The following is a 7,732-nucleotide window of genomic DNA, read 5'->3' as shown; positions in this document are numbered from 1 at the left end:
AACAAGTAAGTTGGAATTAAACCAAAGTCACTTCTAAATCTATACTCTAACCAACTCAGACTCTAACGCTCGTTTTGCGCTTACTGATTCTCTTAAGTCACTCGAGTACCCTCGGCTCCACCATTTTTAATAATTTAACCTTTACGAGTTTTAAGGCGATTCCTTCGCGAGTGTCTTACCAACTGCCTAACACACTTACCATAAATGTTTCATGCATTAATTAACCCTTTTTGGTCTTTAACCTATGTTTCAAAGTAAGGCGAGGGGAAAAGTTTCGTTCGCGAAACGCCGTTACTTGAAACGGTCGTTTCTCCTAAACCGTGCATCGGAATCGAACGAACTACATATCAAAATGAAGCTCGTAACATGAGCTATCTAAACATGGCAGTGGTCATAATCTAGCAGGGGGTTCTCGGGTCCTAATATTATGCACAAAAACAGTCCAAAGAAAATCGGACGTTACGACGACTATGTTTACGCGATTACCAATGTTTAAACTACTCCAATTAACCACCAACCAACTCATAACCATCAATACAACAAAACTTCACCTAAACCATACCATATCAGTCCATAATCTCCAAGGTTTTCAACTCAAACAACCACAATCAAGACCTATGAACTATAATCAAGCTTCAATTACCAAAAACACTTCCAAATCAAACCAAACTACTAATAATCACAATCCATGCTTCTCATTTCACAACATCAACCATTAAACTTACTAACAAATAAAGTAAAGGCTAGGGTTTGAAGTTTATACCTTCCTTGGGAGGTGTTAAGTTGCTAGGAAGCCTTAGGGAGCCTCCTACAAGCTTGATCTTTCCAAAGAAATCAAGAACACAAAGTTAGGCTTTGAAGTTTCTAAAAGTCCGATTTAAAGAACTGTAAAAATTAGGGTCTTACCATGATTATTTGGACGAGACTTGTGAACAAGAGTTGTAGGCCATCTCAATACCTTTCCAATGAGCTATAGAACACAATATTTGAGTGAGAAATGAAGGAGATACAGCAGTTTTAGTGTTCTGATTCTGTTTTGGCCGAGAGCATGAAGAACAATGCCTTGGTTTCTTTTTAATTTTGATGAAAAATGATTTGCTTGGCTTGGTTGGTTTGATTTTTGTGTTTGTTTTAGTAAATTACCTAGTTGCCCTTGATTTTGTGTGGTTAAAAAGCCACCACATCTCCTTCCTTCCCATGTCATGCTTGTGTCATCCTCATGATGTCATCCTCCCCTCCTTGTCCTCTTCTCATTGGTTGGGTGACATCATCCTCTCTAATCCCTTTGATTAACTTCCTAATTGTTTGCCTAATGACCGCTGATCTGTTATACGGTTCGCTTAACTTTCATTTTCGTTTATCGTTTGAAGGATCATACCCGGGATCTTATTACTTAGGTTCCCTTAACCTTTCTCAATATATTATATTCCTTTTATGATCCTCTCCTATAATCCTTTAATTTAAATCCTTTTTATCTTGTTACCTTTTTCTCAAATCTTTCCGTATCTAGTGTATTTCCGGGAAAAATCAAAGTGTTCGGATTTGGATTCTGACGATCTTTACATACACTTATATCCCATATAAAGTACTAATAAAATCTCAGAATATCCATATCAGAACCCCTACATAGTGTGGCATGAAAAGTTTTCTCATTCAGCAAAAACACTATTCATAAGGGTTTCAAAAATTTCCCAAAAATTGGGGTTATTACAGTCTCCCCTCCTTAAAAGGATTCCGTCCCGGAATCAGATAGAAAATGAATAGGGATACTCTCTTAGCATTGCACTTTCTAACTCTCGAGTAAATTTTCCCACATTGTGGTTCTACCATCAAACTCTTACTAGTTTGATAACCCTTCTCCTAAGCACTCGTTCCTTTTTACTCTATACCCTTCCTGGTTGCTCCATATAGGTTACGTCTGGTTGCATGTCTATGCGCTCATATGCCCCTATTTGTCTGGCATCCGAATTACACTTCCTTAACATTGATACGTGGAACACGTTATGAACTTGCAACAGGTTCGGGGGTAGGGCTAGCTCATATGCTAACTTCCCAAACGTCTTAATATATCCAAGGGTCCAACAAATTGTAGACTTAGCTTTCCTTTCTTTCCGAACCTCATCAATCCTTTTCAAGGGTTTCCAAGGGGATACCTATAACATTACTAGGCCCCCTATTTCATACTCTTTGTCCTTCTTGAGTCAAATCAGCATACCTCTTATGTCCGTCTTGGGTTACTACCAGCCGTCCTCTGATTAGATCTATTATATCCCTGGTCCTTTGGACTACTGCGGGTCCGAGCATCTTGCGCTCTACAACTTCATCCTAACATAAGGGAGATTGACATTATCTTCCCTCAAGGATCTCATAAGGTGACACCTCGATAATGACATATGATCTATTGTCGTGATATAACTAAATCCGCGTTAAGTGATCATTCCAAATTTTTTCAAGTCTATTGCACAGACTCTCATTATAGCGTTTAGCATTAGAGCTTTTGCTTCTCAATACCCATTCTTTTCTAGTTCGTAATCGCTACAACCTTCCGTTCCTAATATTATACTAGTTATACTTTTGCTCGTTAGCGTTCTATAACCTTTTAATGACCACGACAACCTTAGTATCACGAATGTGTTTCCATTCCGCATACTACCACCACTTTATTACTCCTTTTTCAGTTGTTTCTATTTTCCAAAATTTAATCAATCAAATAGAAGTAAAGGAATTTGTTGAGAGATCACTATGATCATGAACACTTGTTATATTGCATAGTTAGTACAGAAGGTGGCCAGCCTTTAGTACTTGACAAGCAATTAAACAATAGATGGTATCCTACTAGGCTTCTATCACACAGATAGATAGTCATTCGGCAATACCTCCCCTTCTGGAAGGGTTGTTCTTCTCAGATTACATGAAATGAAAAGAAGAGAAAAGAACGAACTGAAGAGAATTGTATATATAAAAAAAATATATACTGCCACAAAATATCTGGCTTGGAACCTACCTCTGAATTATAGAGGTTTGTCATAGGAGAACAAAACATAAACGTATTTATATCAGCATCAAGTATTATAGCATCGTATTTCCCATGCCTAAATATTTCTATTCCGTTCATCATTCTATGGACCCATGCTCTTCCTCGAGCTTATACACAATCACCTTTGAAACTCCCTCGACATCGAAAATCGAATCTGGGATCTCATTCTAGACCTCATCGTTACTAGAACCCATTTCTATACCGCAACCTTCTTCGTATAATAATACGACTCTCTATTGATAAGAAAGAATAAATATTCACTAGGTAGATACTCTACTTAATTAGTCTATCAATGATAACTTATACACTACCACAACCCGATTAGTGGTACTCAATCTCAACATCCATTCCAATACAACTCTCACGGTTGTAATCAGCTCGTTACTCGCAGAATCATTGTTGCCTTACTATGGTCCACCACTGACCCACTGTCATCATTCACTTTCCATGAAATCTTAATAGCTAACCATACGGAGTCCATACATGTCGTATCAAATCCTTCTAAGGAGGTAACATAATCACCATTCATGATTCATGGAGTACACTCCTGATTCTGACATACATACATGACATGAAGCAGATAAAATTTGCAGAAGAGTTTCGCTCAAAGCAACGATAGCAGGTTAATACCATTCTTAATCATATGCCTTCAATAGAAGACTTAACTCAAAGGTTTGTTTAGTCCTTTTTGAAATATGGTCCTGGCTTATCTCAAGATAGTATCTTCTGAGATAGATAGCCCGCTCATGGCGATTACATGAATTAAACCTTTACTAACTACTATTACGGCTGGGTATTGCACAGTCATCAGAAGGAATGTCAATCTTCCAAACCATAATACAACCTTTACGGCTTCAACCATCATCACTGTATTCCTTTGGCACAAGCGCCTATAATTATCCTCTTACCTTTAAAGTGTCGGCCACCTCTTTGGCCTTTCCTGATAGTAAAATTTCCTACAGTCAATGTCATTTTAACCACCTTCAACTAAATTCTCTACCTTATTTCAATCACTGTTTATGTGAAAATGTCTTCCTTAAAATCTGATGAGTAAGAAAAGAAATCACCATTTTTCCGTAAGTTATTGCCTCAGTCTTTAGAGGTTAATCACTGTCGCGACTGACTCTCGATCGTACTTAGAACATCTTTTGTCTTAGGTCCTAATTGCCCTGAACAATTTCGACCTTTACTGGTTCGATCCATACTTTCTCGTGGTTTAACACGTGCCACACTTGGCATCATTATAATCACGTCATATTCCTTTTATCAACATTTTTATTCTTGAGAATTTTGAATATTACCTTTCTCCATACAAAACCTCTAAGGTTATCTTTCAATAGTTCCTCCTGTATTCCCTAGATACAGGGCATATCGAAATACCATTTACTATTACTAGAACCATTGTCTATATACTTCTGAAAAATTTCTCCACTGAGTCTTAAAGGTTGTTGTTACCTTAACCCTTTCCCAATCATACTGTCAAAACTCATACTGCCCCTATTAAGGGTGAAATGCCAACCTTTAGGCATTCCTCTAGGATTCGTTTTAAGTTACCGATATTCTATCCTTAATTCCACCTTTAAAAAGGTAAAAGCATCCTTCCATGGATAAATAAAGTCATATATCCCTGATAAGGGTATCTTATTCAATCATTTCCACCTCGATAGTCTATACCGAGTTTCACAATAGCATCCTTATTCAAGTTAAGGTCAATCCACATGGCCTCCAAAAGATAAAAATGGTTATCCGCTTTTCTTTCCTGATTTGGTAATGATCACATGGATGATCTGGAAGATATTGGTCGTGTTCAACGTGAACTTCTTCTTAATAAATCCTTATTTACTTTTGTTGTTTATCTTAACAGTCATCTCAATGTTGGGATATCTTTCATACCTGGCGTCTCCCTTCCTGGGTATCAAGCCACCGGTCTTACACTTCACATTCTTGAAGGTCACTTCCTTCATCCAATTTTCCTAATTTCTTACTTCCTTGTCTCCTCAGTCTATCCGCGTCTCAATATTTATCCTTCGAACTATCTCAAGGTTTCCTCAAATCCTCCCAACTTACAGGGGATAAAATATATTTATCTCTTATGCCTTCAACCATCAATTTAACTCATGGTGAATCACCCTCATCCTGAAGATTACATACTTTTCTATTTCTATTGCTACGAGTCTTTAGGGTTTCCTCATACCCAACTTCCTTATCATTCCTCAAACTCTATTGCCGTTATATTCCTTTCTCTTATCATTATTTCATGAACCAACACAACATAAGCATTGATTTCAAACATCCCGTCATTCTGGATTCGTGTCTTCAGAACGAATCTTGACAACTTTTACATCTTAGATTCATAAGTCATCATACTCGTCTGCCCTTGTTCTGGCTCTAAAGCTTTTACACTATCTCCTTATCTTTGGGAATTACTTTCCCGAAAACAATTGAATGAACTTAAATCAGTTTATTCTAACCTCTGGCTCCGTGCCTTTCTTGGTCTTTCACCAGCGGGTGGCCTCTCTCTTAGGAGGGTAAGTGACAAAAATAGTCTTTTGTGATTCGTCAATCATTTAGAATCTCAAATGATTCCTGTATTTCTTTTAGCCAGGCTCTTGCCTCGACTGGGTCAGCTTGTTCCTTGGAACTCTGAGAGCTTAGCGACTTAAAGGTCCTGAAAGAATTTCTCACCGCATTGTTTCCTCAGGGTGGTGGTTGGAGATAATAGTCTAAGTTTTGTCTAGACTGGTCCATAAATTGTCGTATAGGAGTACCATCTCGGGTCTCCTTTCCTTACTCAACTTTCTGTTTCCTTAGTATGAAATGTTTCAACCTTCTCCCATAATCGGTGTTATCTTATACATTAAAAACCTTGTTTTCCACTCTATTATGTTATGGGTTCTTTCTTTCTTGATGGCAACCTCCCTGACTATCACATTCAGGGTTTGCCCTAAATCTTATTCCTCAAACTATGGCTCTCATCTAAGTTCTCATCCTTAAGCTCTTGAACTTTTGGAACCAAATTTCTGTAGGAACACCTCACTATCCCCTTATCATCTTTCTCGGTGTGGATCTCTTCTCCAGTCATTGACTCTCTGCCTTCATTCATCACTTTTTCTGGCACAATATGTTCTTTTCCAAAAATTCGGTCTGTATTGCAATCTCAAACAGCTTTTCGGTACCGGCTCCGGTTACCTTCACTTCTATTTCCATTTTCTCAAAATCTCTTATAAACTATCCCAAAGACATTATCATCTTGGGTCTCTCCTTTTTACTAAGGGCATCAGCCACCACATTGGCTTTCCCCGAATGATAAAGAATCTCCCAATCATAATTCTTGATTAGCTCTAACCGCCTCCTCTGGCGTATGTTGAGCTCTTTCTACGTAAAAATGTACTAGAGCTCCTATGGTTTGTGTAAATCTTGCACTTCTCTCCATACAAGTAGTGCCTCCAATCTTTAGGGAAAAACTATTGCCACGAGCCCAAGCTCATGGGTGGGGATATCGAATTTTAAATTCCCTTAATTGTCTTGACGCAGACGCGATTATCTTGCTGTGCTATATAAGAAGCACCCTAATTCCTTATGCGAAGCGTCACTTACAAATCACAAAATCTCATTTTCCATCCGGCAACGCCAACATAGGGAACGTCACCAACCTTTGCTTCGGTTCTTAAAAGTTGTTCTCGCATTTCTCTGTCCATTCGAACTTCTCAGTCTTACGAGTAAGCCGCGTTAAAGGGGCTACTATCTTTACAAACTTGAACGAACCTCTGGTAGTGACCGGCCAATCCTACCTCTGGTAGTCGACCCAACCAGGGTCATCAATTCATCAGTGGTCCTTTATCCAATCTCGTCAGGATCCTCCATGGGATCCTCCTCAGCAACTATCCCTTCTAGGACAACATCCTCAACCGCTACATCCTCAATATGAACATCATCCGGTCCTGCGTTAGGACGCTCTATCGGATCCACAATCCGATCTCCAATTAGTAATAAAACATCATCGCGTTGTTGCTCCTCAACCTCAGGGTTCGGAGTCCCGCTACCATATACGATAACGAACTACTCTTCTATCACGATATTTATAAGGGTTCCCATAAGGGTTTTAACTGTCAGTACTACGTTAGGTAGCCCGATTATGAACTTGGCAAGAGTTCTTATTATCTTAGTTATTATCTTAACGTCACATCATCTCTGAGGTTTATAAGGCTTAGCTCTGATACCATTTCTGTAACACCCCCGAATCCGGGGTCGGGGATCCGGGTTGTCACGAGTTCCATTTCCCTTAACAACACCCAATCTTAATAAATAATCAATTACTCTGTACTGTGACCCCACAATAAACACACACACCACAAGTTATAGTCTCAGAGATGAATATCCAAAAATAATCACAAGTCGTTTTATTCCACAATTATATGCCAATACACCTTAAACAGGTTTCTGAATAAATTTACATTTCTTTGCCATTATTACAATTCATTTATATACATAATCTGATACATCAAAATTTGAAAGCCTAGCCTATTGGTAGTTCCTACCTCAGCTATGGCGGCATCAGTGCTTCTAGAAAACTGCGGAACGTCTCCTAACCTCTTGCGAATCGGGAGCTTGGTCCGGTTCATCTTGTCTATCTGATGTTGTGTGATGAAAGAAGAAAGCAAGGGTGAGCAGCAAGCCCACCAAAATAATATGTAT

Source organism: Apium graveolens, chromosome 4 (genome assembly GCF_009905375.1).
Source record: "Apium graveolens cultivar Ventura chromosome 4, ASM990537v1, whole genome shotgun sequence".
Lineage (NCBI taxonomy): Eukaryota > Viridiplantae > Streptophyta > Magnoliopsida > Apiales > Apiaceae > Apium > Apium graveolens.
The sequence above is the reverse complement of the archived record's forward strand: the minus strand, read 5'-3'. Positions refer to the sequence as shown.